General features: G+C 42.6%; 1 long non-coding RNA gene across 1 annotated transcript in view; it reads right to left on the bottom strand.

Moving 5' to 3' along the window:
• Nucleotides 1-269: 269 nt before the first annotated feature.
• LOC129388290 (uncharacterized) overlaps nucleotides 270-12,671 on the bottom strand; it is a 30,467-nt gene continuing 18,065 nt past the window's right edge. The window contains exon 3 of the long non-coding RNA XR_011890375.1: nucleotides 270-387. This is a non-coding gene — a long non-coding RNA (uncharacterized lncRNA). The remainder of the gene's footprint in view (nucleotides 388-12,671) is intronic.

The raw sequence follows: 12,671 nt of genomic DNA, 5'->3' as shown, positions 1-12,671 counted from the left end.
GGCAGGTTCACCAAGAACCAGGCAGTTCAAAAAAGGATCGAAAAGAAGAAATATAGGATAATTTGAAGAAAATGTGAGAGTTGCAGATAGAATAGATTCAGCGGTCAGCTTTCGTTCCATCGTGTCATCAATCGTTAACTTTATCGTCCTCAACCACCGGGTACAGCTGACCTCTTGAACGTTTTCTGTGGCAAATTTGGTTCGTTAACTCATTTTCCTCAGGCTATCAGCAAGTACAACACAGCGACCATTTTTACAAGAACGTTTATTTTGACTGCTTAAAATTTACAGTTTACTTCACCGTCAATAACAAGTGTATTTTCCAAACAGGCGTTGAAAGACTCCAGGGCACCGGCAAGGTGACGGGCATTTTTGTCCCTTGCAGTCCTGTAGGCAGATAACAAATTGTTGCAGCTGGTCAATCAATCAATCAATCAATCAATCAATCAATCAATCAATCAATCAATCAATCAATCAATCAATCAATCAATCAATCAATCAATCAATCAAGTAATCAATCAATCAATCAATCAATCAATCAATCATTCAATCAATCAATCAATCAATCAATCAATCAATCAATCAATCAAGCAATCAATCAATCAATCAATCAATTGATCGAACAATCAATCAATCAAGTGATCGAACAATCAATATTTCATTTACCACTTCAGAGTGCGGAGGGCATGGGAAAGAAAGCTCTAGTGAGCTTGACTAAGCTTCCCAGCCTGCATGTAGTGGCGGTATACATATTCTGCGTACATAAACACAAGCGAAGGTACACGCATTTGGCTTCAATACAATCATTAAAAAAGCGAAACGCAACGAAAAGCACTTAACCAAAAACAGTTTTCAATTTTGCGATTGCAGATATGTGCTCCCTATCAAAAAAAGCATGAAGCTCAGACTTACAATATGACATATCCAAACAAGTCCGCCTTAAAACTTTTGATACGGACAGTAGAGTTATTTTCAACTTTTATGTCTTCAGGATCAGTTGATATTTATCTCCTCATACACTTCATAAATAAAAAGTTGAAAAATGTTGCGCAAGCATTTTAAAACTAAGATTTGTTTTAGTATTCTGGATCTCCACCTCTCATTTATTCTTTTTCTCTTTTGCAGAGGGTTGTACAGGAAAAGAGTCACACAAGCTGTGACTCTTTAAAATACTTCCAATTGCGTTGACTGGATGGCAGTTCAGGTCTCTTAGAGTAGTAGCGCAACGCTCTGCTCACCAGTTTTCAGACGCAGTTGTTTCTTAAACATATGGGAAGGAGACGGAAAGAAAAGTAAAGCACTATGCGAAGAAGCACATCATATGTATTGAGAAAAACATGTTTCAATATTGAACTCCACACAAGTTGACTATCTTGCGCCTTTTACACACTACACATATAGCATAAAGTTTCAATCTTAAATTAGTTAGTTGTCTTTCTACCTTCCCTATCACAGTAGGAAATCGGAATTTCCCAAAAAGCTTTAGTCCCATGAAGACGAATATATCATATGGAGAGCTACTACGGCTTTGAAATAGTAAATGCCGTATTTCATTGTGGTGAAATATTTTTTTTTCCTTTTCCTCTGTGGAGGTGGAGTATATATATAAGAAAGCTACCTTCTGCAGTCTACAAAACAATGTAAGCGAGAGATGAACGAAAGGCGGCAGCACATTCACGACAAAAGATAAGGAAAATCACCACTCACCTTCCCTCACGGTAGGCAGCGGTTGATTATGAACTGTTTGGTTATGAAAGGGAAAGTGTCAGCGCGTTCTGTGCTTCCTCTGTTGTAGATAATGCATTCACACGGTGCACGACATTACGCTGCCTTCGGGGCTTGACGCAAGTCGCTGCAAGACTGGCTGTGGCGTTTCTGTGCTGGAGCAAGCGTATACCAACTGCGCCGCGATACGTTACACATTGTCGTGGTCGTCATACTATTTTTGTATTTGTAAAGCTATCGTTGTTATCATTGCACTCACAATTGCATTACAGGCACGCTTGTCCGCATTACCAGATATCAAGCGCCAGTTCATCCCACTTTGCCCAAATCCTAGCGCTAATATATACAGATAGCCATCTACTTGCAAAATGCTTCGCATATTATGTATGGGTTTCTTGGTTATGTCAAAGGATACGTTACAGTGAAGCCCCGCCGTCATCTACCATGTTGCTACTGAGTCGGTATGTTTTATTCGAAGTGATGACTCTCTTTTAATGCGATCAAAGTGCTGAACTAGAACTCAAATTTAGTCGTTTTTTTTTACGGGCAGTCAAAAAGCGCCTGACTAACTGCACTTCCGCGCCGATTCATGGGCCGAACAAAATTTGACAGAACAGCTGTGTTAAACTAGTTCCCTGAAAAGTGACAGTAAAGCCGGCAGGGCACCGATAGCATAATTTGTTTTAATATCAGCTAAAAGGGGTATAAAACGCATCGAAACAGTATGCCAATATCCACTGAAGACACAGATACACGGAGATGTGTATCTGGCAGTGACAGGTAATTTGCTGACTATTCTTGCACTCACGTATACTTCCTGTACAGCCTATTGAACTAGCGCAAAAACTAAAACGCAGAGACAAAGGTAGTGCGCGCAAAGAAATATGACACTAACAAAGAGATCCACCGGCATGCTGATTCTACAGCCGAATTAGCGAAAACTTGCTGATATATGTTTACAGCAATTCTGTTAAGGGCTACTTTCCCCAATATCGTGTCTGCGTGGGCCGAACCGGGGCGGAGGTGACGCATGCGTTAAACACTCCCCATACGTGAGCCGACCGGAAATATAGGTTAACACCGGGCGGACTCGCGGCGGAGGTGATGCAGGCGTTAATCACTCCTCATGCGGGGGCCAATCCTGAAGATAGTGAATTAGCCGGCCGACACGCGACAGAGGTGCAGTTTACCATTAAGGGGCCTCTATATGCAGCTTCGCTGGTCATCCTTTTTCACGGAGTGAAAGAGCATTGGGGCTTTTACTTTTGCATCAATTCATATAGGGCTGCCAAAAATTAATAAGGTATAAAATATATCACAGCTGCTGTGATATTTTTTTTATTTGAAAGGATTATTGTAAAACAGCGATCATTCTGGGAAATATTTCAAAGAATGCTTACGAAAAAACGACACGGTGATGACCCCGTAATAAGATGAATGGAACGATAAACATCAGAAACATCGTTTTAAGGGTTTCCTTTTTTTTTGCTAGCGAGACACGATATTTGACAGGGAAGAGTCATATGACATATGACATATGACATATATGAAGAATCATATGAACAGATTGTATAAATAATGACTGAACCTCGACGCTGGCTTGGAAACGTAAAGAAAGGGTGCCTTGCCTTACAAAAATGAGTTTAGACTGTCTATAGAAAATCTATAGACTATTTATAGACGACATTGTCTTTCTATAGATTTGGTATTTTGTTAATACAGTATGGATAGTGTAAACACAGATTCCATAAAGTTTTTATTTCTTTTTGTCTACTAACATTCAAAAGACGGTCTATAGAAAAAAGTCGATAGGTTGTTTGTTTCTTTTTCTCTATGTCCCCTCTATAGACTGTCAATAGACGAAAGTCAGTACAGTGTCTACTTACTTTTATCCATTATTTGTCCATAGACTGTCAATAGACGAAAGTCCATGAGGTTTTAATTTCTTTCTGTCTACTCACATTCTATAGACGGTCTATCGAAACAAGTCGATCAGATGTTTGTTCCTATATGTTTGTGTCCCCTCTATATACAGTCTATAAACGAAAGTCAGTGGAGTCTCCATTTACTGTTGTTCATTATTTGTCTGTAGATTGTCTATAGACGGGAGTCTATAAAGTTTTTATTTCATTTTGTGTGCTCCCGGTTTATAGATTGAAGTGTGCAAGATGACCATATCTTACACACTATATCCCTAGAAAACAAAGGTGTTATAATAGGTGACATAAATAATAATTTACTCCATGGAACATCACTCATATATACTCATATTGCTAGTTTGTTCCATAGCTACGGATATGATTGTTTAATTAACATCCCCACGCACAAACTTTCTGACGGCACAGGCACACTTATTCATCATGTTCTTTCTAACCTGCTTTATTCACTAGAGGCAAAAGTTTTGCACATCGACATCACTGATCATCATCCCCTACTCTTACGCTTTAATTCCAACGTACGACCTTGCCCACCTTCACATACTAAAGGTGTTCTGGACAAAGTCAGCTTCAGAACTGCTATTGCTAATACAAATTGGTCTGAAACTAAATCACTAAACGACCCACAGAAATATTTTTTCAAATTTTTTTTCACTAATTACACCATACTTCCGAAAGTTCACCTCCAAAGAGAAATGGCAGAAAAATGTGTCATTTTGTCACAATCCATGGCTCTCACAGCAGTTATTAGCAGAAATGAGCAAACGGGCTAATTTATATAGGAAAACTTAAAGGCGACCGTTTGACATGAACCTACGTGCCCGATATAAGAGCTTCTGTCCCTCTTAACTGTAAAATGAAATCAGCTAAACAATTGTATTTCGAACAAGGGATTTTACAGGCGACTAATAACACTAGAAAGAAATGGAGATTGTTAACTCCTTTTTAAATATACACGCACGAATAAACCAGGTATCCATAATTTTAAAGAATGGATTAGAGCTCGATTCCCCTGCTGAAATAGCTGAGGCTTTTAGTAGTTTCTTTCTCTCCTAGCAATCAACCTACTCCTCCACAGATCATCAACATGAACCGTCTACCTCATTCATTCTTTTTATTTCCTACAACACCAGAAGAAATAACTGCTGTTATAAGCAATCTAAAAAAGACAAGCGCTAGAATTGACGAGGTCCACCTTGCTAACATTAAATTAATTGTGCACTTAATTTCAGATAAACTCTCATTTATTTTAAATTTATCGTTCAAGACTGGTTTATTTCCTTCTGAACCTAAGCGGGTCAAACTCATCCCAGTTTTTAAGAAAGGCGATAGCGCATTATTAAATAACTACAGACCTATTTTCATTCTACCATTCTTTGGGAAAGTTATTGAGAAACTAATTAAAATACGGCTAACGAATTACCTTTCTAAATTTAATATCCTCTCTTCATTCCAGTTTGGTTTTCGCCATGGATATTGCACTGAGCTGGCACTCATTATTCTTACTGACCAACTAAAAACATTAATCGACGAAGTATTGCTTGCGGCCTCAGTTTTTATCGATTTAACATACACATCTGAGAGGATAAATTATAATATCCTTTTCTCTAAGCTCGAAGCAATAAGCATTTGTGGGCCTGCTCTCTCACTACTAAACAGCTACTTATAGAAACGGAGTTCAAGTTGTTTCTATTAACAATGCTTATTCTCGGCACCGAATTACTAGCATTGGTGTTCCAGGGATCTATCCTGGGGCCGCTTATGTTTTTGTTTTGTAATAATGATTTAGCTAACTGTATGTCTTCCACAAAATGCATTCTGTACGCTGATGTCGCCACTATATTCACGTTCATAAAGATATCTGATCTGTCGTTAATAATTTAAATGATGTGTTAGAAAATATTCTAAGGTGGTGTAATGTTGGCATGTTATCTATTAATGCAACTAAGAGCAAACTTGTTGTATTCTCTTCACATCAGCGAATCATACTATCTATTCCACCTATCAATTTTGGTCCTCACCGCCTTCCTCCAAGTTCATCTTTCCTTCGTATTCTACTTGATTGTAATTTGAAATATCACAAACATATTGGTCACATAAAAAGGAAATAGCTTATGGTATACGCATCAATTAAAACACGCCTTTACTTCACACGTATCACGTTACTCTCACTTTACCAATCCATCGTCCAATCTCACATTACGTATGGCATGATATATTGGGGAAACACATTGCGTCTCTCCAGACAGTTCAGAACCCAGCCATAAGAATAATTACTTACAGTCCACACTTTTCTAATGCCACTTCGCTACTACACGAGAATAACATTCTCACCATTTCTGGACTCACTAAATACAACCTGGGTATTTTTTCTACAGATTTGTAAATAATGAGCTACCGCCGATTTCATTTTCACCATCTAACCTTATGATTCATAGCACCACCAGATTTGCTTTGAATAATTTTCTTCTACCAATAATCCACACTAACTATGGTAAACAGACTGTAGAATTCACTTCCACATCAATATGAAACATTTTCCTCTCACAATGAAAAACGCAAGATCTTTATCACAATTTAAAAGAGAACTACAGATGTATTTTTATTGCTAGATTAACGACAAGGATTACTGCAGTCGGTCCTTGTTCGCTTTTTCTTATTTTGTTGTAAATATACTGTAGATATTTTCTTCCCGCACAATTTTTTCTGCTACCATGAGTTTTGCTAAACCATGTTATTATTAGTAATTGATTCTGTATTTTGTCCTGTAATCGTTCTTTTCTTGTTGCTTGTATATTTCCTTATTAAACGCTACTATTTCTTTGAGATGCTAACTATAATAACTGTTTTTGTACAGGAGGTCCCGATACAGTCTTTGACTATCGGACCTCCTTCTGTATACTAAATACTTGTCATGTGACTCAACTTCTAATAATAAATTCTGATTCTGATTCTGTAGAGAAACGTTGATAAGGTTTCTATTTCTTATTTTCCACTCCCATTCTATAGTCGGTTAAATAAAATAAAGTCGATATGATAATGTTTATATTTGTCTGCTTCTGACTTATAGATGACCGGTAGACAAAATTCGATACAGCCTCCATTTATCCTTATTTATTCTTCATGCATAGGCTGTCTATGGACGAGAGTCGAAAAGGGGATAATTTTGGCTACTCCGGGTTTATAGATTGTCTATAGATAAAAGTTGATAATGTGCACATTTCTTTTTTGCCTATTTCTAGGCTATGTAGTTTTTTGCACACACGCACAAGCACGCATGCTCACGCACGCACGCACACACACGCACACACACACACACACACACAGATATATATATATATATATATATATATATATATATATATATAGCTGCGCAGCTGGCTCCTCGAGGCACATTGCGATCTGCTGATAATTATCGTTGTACTCGTCTCCGGCTAATAATGCCTCAGCACAATCCAACCAAAGACGTGCCTTTCCCGATTGGACTAACCGTTCATCTATACGTAACACCTGCTCTGCTCAGATGCATTGTGGGCTAACTGTTCTCGTGTGAAAAATAATTTTTCACAAGCAACCCAAATTTTCCTTTTATACTTCCTTCACATTTAACGCACTTCTGTATATGTCGGGTGCTGAATAATTTTGACCAGCCACGCTTCTTTATTGTGGGCCCAATGCAGGGCACACGAGCGTTTTTCCCTTCCACTCCTATCCGAATGTGTCGGCAATGGCCGGCATTGAACACGCGAGCTTGATATCAGCAGCAAAACACAGTAGCCTGTTAACCTACCATGGCGGATGTCAGTTACGTAATCTGCATATATTGAGTTCATTTCCTAATGTGCCTCAACGGCTTTTGCTCATATTCAAGGTGTATCACATAACTTGTGCCAAGAATTTAAAAATAAAAGGCGCGTCGCAAGCGAATTGAACCGAACGCATACTATTTGCAATAGCCTATACTAACTCACACAATGTTTTGTTTTCCCTATAACTCACTAAATAATTAGGTTAATTACCCAACTTTTAAGGTATTGACTGAGGACCCCAAGTATGATAGGCAGATTTGTTCAGCGCTTTCAGAAACCAAGGTTGTAGATGTTTCCCTTTGCGATACGCCTCACGTAGTCCATTTTTCTGGGTTGCAAATAAAGCCCGCGAAATATGATAGAAGCCACGTGACGGAGCGCTTGCGCAGTGATATCGTGCTGCTCGGGTGCTCCTATCTAAATACATGTAAAAGGAGAATTCGTTTTTCTTGGCAACCACAGCACCAAATCTGACGGGGTTTGTTGCATTTAAAAGAAAAACTTAAAATCTAGTGACTGTTGGTTTCAAATTTTCGATTTAGGTCGTCAATTTTTTATTAAAAATTGGCAAAAATTGCAAATTTTCAGAAAACGAGACTATCACGTTTAAAACTCTGGAACTCAGCAAGAATAGGTGATATCGCAATTCTGTGAATTGTACCTAATAGCACATCTAAAGCGGACAAATTTGACATTTTATACATGAATCTCAAAAAATTTATTAATATGTAATTACAACTTTTGCAGAACCCTCGTAAACAACGTAACAAACTCACGTAAGATGTAAGATGACATAAAATTTGTGCGCTTTGAATGATCTAATGGATGCCGTTTACAGAACCGCGATATCTGCTCTTGATGCAGAGCTATTAGTTTGTAAACTTAGTGCTTCTATGTTTTTCCAACTTCTGAATTTTTGTAAATCTCTTTAAGAAAATTCAAGCCCTAAATCAAAATTCCCCTCCCAATAGTCACTAGAATTTAACTTGCTCTCTCAAAAGCAACAAATTTCATTAAAATTGGTCCAGGGGTTATCTCAGAAAAACGTTTTTGCGTTATTACATGTATTTGAATAGGCCGCGTCGGAGTTGGGCCCGAGCTAAAGCTTCCTCTTAAGGGTGCGGTCGGTGAACAAATAGGCTCCCGTCGAATGACGGCGCCAATGCATACTGCTGGCCGAGCGCTGCCGATGAGCTTAAGAAATCTTGCTGTATCCTCGTCGCCAGTCAAGATGCAACCGACCTTGTTCACCGAACGCGCGCTTGAGAGCAGCACAATACCACTGTGGAAACACTCCGTCATGTGACGTTTTTCATATTTCGCTGCCTTTCTTTGGAGCCCGTAAAAAATGTGCGGCATCAGACAAATCGTAAAGGAAACAACTCGATCGGTGGTTTGTGTAGGAGCGCTACAAATCCGTGTATCATACTTGGGGTCCTAAACCAATAATTTAAAAGGTTGGGTAATTATGCTTAATTTATTGAGTTATGGGGAAACTAAAAATTGTCTTAGTTACTATAGATTGTTGTGAATAGTATGTGTTCTGTCAAATTTGCTTCCGACGTGTCTTTCCTTTTCATATTCTTGGGTGAAGTTATGAGGACACCCTGTATATTAACAATACTGAAAATTGATGACGAACTCATTGTCCTTCGAACTGATTCTCTTCTTTCACTGACCTTGGACGAAAATTACCAAACTTCGGCAAGGGCCCTCACATTACCACGTCCTTTAAGATAAGCAAAAAAAAACTAGCACAAAATATAGTTCGGCATGACCCATGGCACTACTAATATCAATGTCATTGCGATTAACATAGAAGCAATGCAGTGACACAACGTATAGCCACCCCCAAAATGCGTCATCTAGGAAGCGTATGCAGTAGCCGGGGCTCCGACTTCTTGGTTCTTTCTTGACACGGTGTGTCATTTTCCCTGGAAAGACCGCGTGAGGAGATCGAGAAGCGTGACACAGACAACTCTTCCCTTGCTGCTCGTGCGAAGTCGTGTCCTAGCGCGCTAAAGCTTGGGGTAGTTGTGGGTTAATCGCTCGGGCAGTGACAGTGCGCGAAGCCAGTGGTGTGCATAAAATGAGCGTTGCGGAGAAGGCAACCTGAAATCCCGAACGGATGGCCGAGCCCAAGAAGACGACGACGAAAAAGCCACCAGCGCGCATTGTCACGCGCCCTAAGGAAGAAATGCAAAGAAGGAAACGAGCAATAAAGACCGCACGCGATCGTTGACGCAGGAAAATATTGGCTGAAGGCTTAGCTTCGTTAAGCCTTGAAGAGTGCGAAAGCAATACCCTTGGCTGCGCTTTGGTTCGGCTGATGGTGTGGACATGGTTGCCCTTTGTTAAACTTATGGCTATACATCATCCGACATAGCGCAAGGCAACGCGCCGACCACTGCGAGGAGCCGAGCTGTAGCCCCATTTATCATCCTAGCGTGACGTCACACCACCGAGCGCCCTCTCTCGATAGCGCCGCAGCAGCGGCGCGCAAGGTTTCACCTCCACCATCGATGCCGCGAGCTGGGTCCCCGTCTCTCGGTCTGGCGGGACGTCACACGGTCACGTGACGCGCAGCTGTGTAAGGAGGCGCCACGACCACCAATGGGCCGAAATTGCGAGCAGTATTGCTTTCGCAATAAAAGGGAAGGAAGAATAGGTGAGAGATACTCTCGAATGTCGCGGTGGATCTCGGACGCAAGAGAGCGCCGGAGAAGTCGACGTCCAGCGGGAGTGTAAATGAGCCATCGGGCCGTGGACCCAAATTTCCAGACTCTTATGGTACGTCCACACTAGCGACAAAAACGCGCGCGACACACCGCGCGCGGCGAGCGGTGCTGTCGCGCGCGGCAAGGTTCACGAAAAGCGGCAGCAACGCGCGGCAAACGCGCGAATGGGTGCGAGACCCATTTTTCGCGGCAGACGCAAAACGACCACCAATGAGAAGCGAGCCGCTTTACGAGCCGCGCTCTTGTGGCGCCACCTGTCGCACAAGCAAAGAATCATAATCTATGGGCTCTGAGACTGAACAGTGACACGCGCGCCGTAAAATCTCAGAGGCCATTTCCAGTCAAGGGGGCTGTTTTTGTTAAGCCTTACCACACCGCCACTGAGGCGTCGACGAAGAATTCGCCTCGCAATGGAGGCGTTTCTGGAAACCGTTCGCGGATATGCGTGCCTCTATGATAAATCGAGTGTCGGACAACGAGCTGCACGCCAACCGCTGGCACATGATGGACAGCAGTTTGGCATGACAGGTGAGTAATTGGTGAAGGCGGGGAAGCATAGTGTGCGCCTGGCCCTCAGTGTCCCTGTACCGCACCCAAAACTTTCTCGTCCGCTTTCTGGCACGTCGGCGTCACACAAGTAAAGAAGAAACAAGTATTATAGCGTTCACAGTCACCAGTAGCTCCTCGTCCGTATCCGACTTCCTGAGCGTGGCCGGCAGTGGCGCAAAAAAACACAGACACTTCCGATGGAAGACGAAATGGGCAGAACGGAGAGCGCGTTGTCACGAGAAGTATCGAATGGAACGAGACAACGCGGGACTCCACGGGCCGCTGCCGCGTGCCGCAAAACGCGACTGTGGACTTGCCCGCACGCGTCTGCCACGCGGGCGCTTGCCGCGTGCGGCGTGTCGCGCGCGTTTCTGTCGCTAGTGTGGGCGTACCATTATGGTACGCCCACACTAGCGACAAAAACGCGCGGAAAACCTTGACAGCGACCCACCCCGGCCAGTACAAGGTCCCACCGCATCATAACCTGGCGTTCGTTCAAGCAGCGACCAGTGCCTTCCGTCGATGACCTCTCAGCGTTCTTCACATCCGCGACCATGTAGCCGAAGTGTCGGTCGCGCGCACCCACTCTCGTTCACTCTCCATATGTAGCCGGATACTCATAATAGCACTATAGGATTTGGGCTACAATGGCCATCTGACTTTGTTACTCGACGTCTTGTTCTAGGTAACGGAAACTGCGTTTATTATAAGGAGCATACGTAATTTTTTTTCTTTGTTTACGTGTGCGTTTTCTTTCTGCGTTCCTCGTGTGAATATACTGTAACGAAGAAGAGTAGTCTGCACCTCAGAACCATCGCTACCGGTATGAGCTCGTGGTTGCTCTCCTTGGTGGAACGCTTGTGACTGCTACCCATTCGCCTGCGTCAATTTCTAATATACAGTCGTCGACAATCACACGGCCTGCCCATTACCTTTATTTCATGGTGAATGCCTGGGCCTCGTTCAACCGGTCGACACCTTTTGCAGCTTTGACGCTCCTGCCATTTCTACTTCTTCGGACCTTAGCGCACTTCTGACCCTGCCGTTGATCAGTAACTGCTCGACGCTTTCCACCCCTCCATCGGCAATGAAACGTCATCTTCAGAATGAAGCTTGCTTATCGCTCTCCTGCAGTAGTTCCCCGCTTCTTTCGGCAGCCATGCTTCTGGTTTGGGCCGCACATCGACCGTTTTTCACGAGATAGATACCAGCAGTCATGCAACTCTACGGCATCGCCTTTACCGAGTATCCGCCTCTGAGCGCCGTGTCATGGACCACCAGGTTGCTGACATGCTCAAGCGTGGCGTTGTGCAGCCCTCAAACAGTCCGTAGGCATTGCCGGTTGCTTTCGTTAAGAAAAAAGGATGGCTCTATTCGATTGTGCGTCGATTACCGACGTCTGAACAAGATAACGCGCAAGGAGGTTTACCCGTTACCGTGCATTGAAGACGCTCTCTACTTTTTGCAGGTAGCGGAGTGCTTTTCTTCGCTGGGTTTACGTTCCGCATACTGGCAAGTCCATTTGGCACCATCTGATTGACCTAAACAGCATTTGTAACACCTGACGAATTATACAAGTTCATCGTAATGCTTTCGGCCTGTGTAACGCTCCAGCCACTTTTGACAGAATGATGCATAATATAATACGCGGCCTCAAATGGAACACATGTCTATGCTACCTGGACGACGTAGTTGTCCTTCCCGCTGATTTCCGAACGCATCTCAGCCGTCTCAAGCACGTTCTAAAATGCCTTCTGACTCGGGACTCCAACTCAACTTTGAAAAAAATGTCGTTTCGGCGCCCGAAAGCTGACTCTTCTTGGCCATGTTGCATCGCGAGACGGCATCCTTCCGGATCCAGCCAAGCTCCGCGCTGTCACCGACTTTCCACAAGCAACCAAGTTAAAATAGCT

Source organism: Dermacentor andersoni, chromosome 10 (genome assembly GCF_023375885.2).
Source record: "Dermacentor andersoni chromosome 10, qqDerAnde1_hic_scaffold, whole genome shotgun sequence".
Classification (NCBI taxonomy): Eukaryota; Metazoa; Arthropoda; class Arachnida; order Ixodida; family Ixodidae; genus Dermacentor; species Dermacentor andersoni.
The sequence above is the reverse complement of the archived record's forward strand: the minus strand, read 5'-3'. Positions and strand labels throughout refer to the sequence as shown.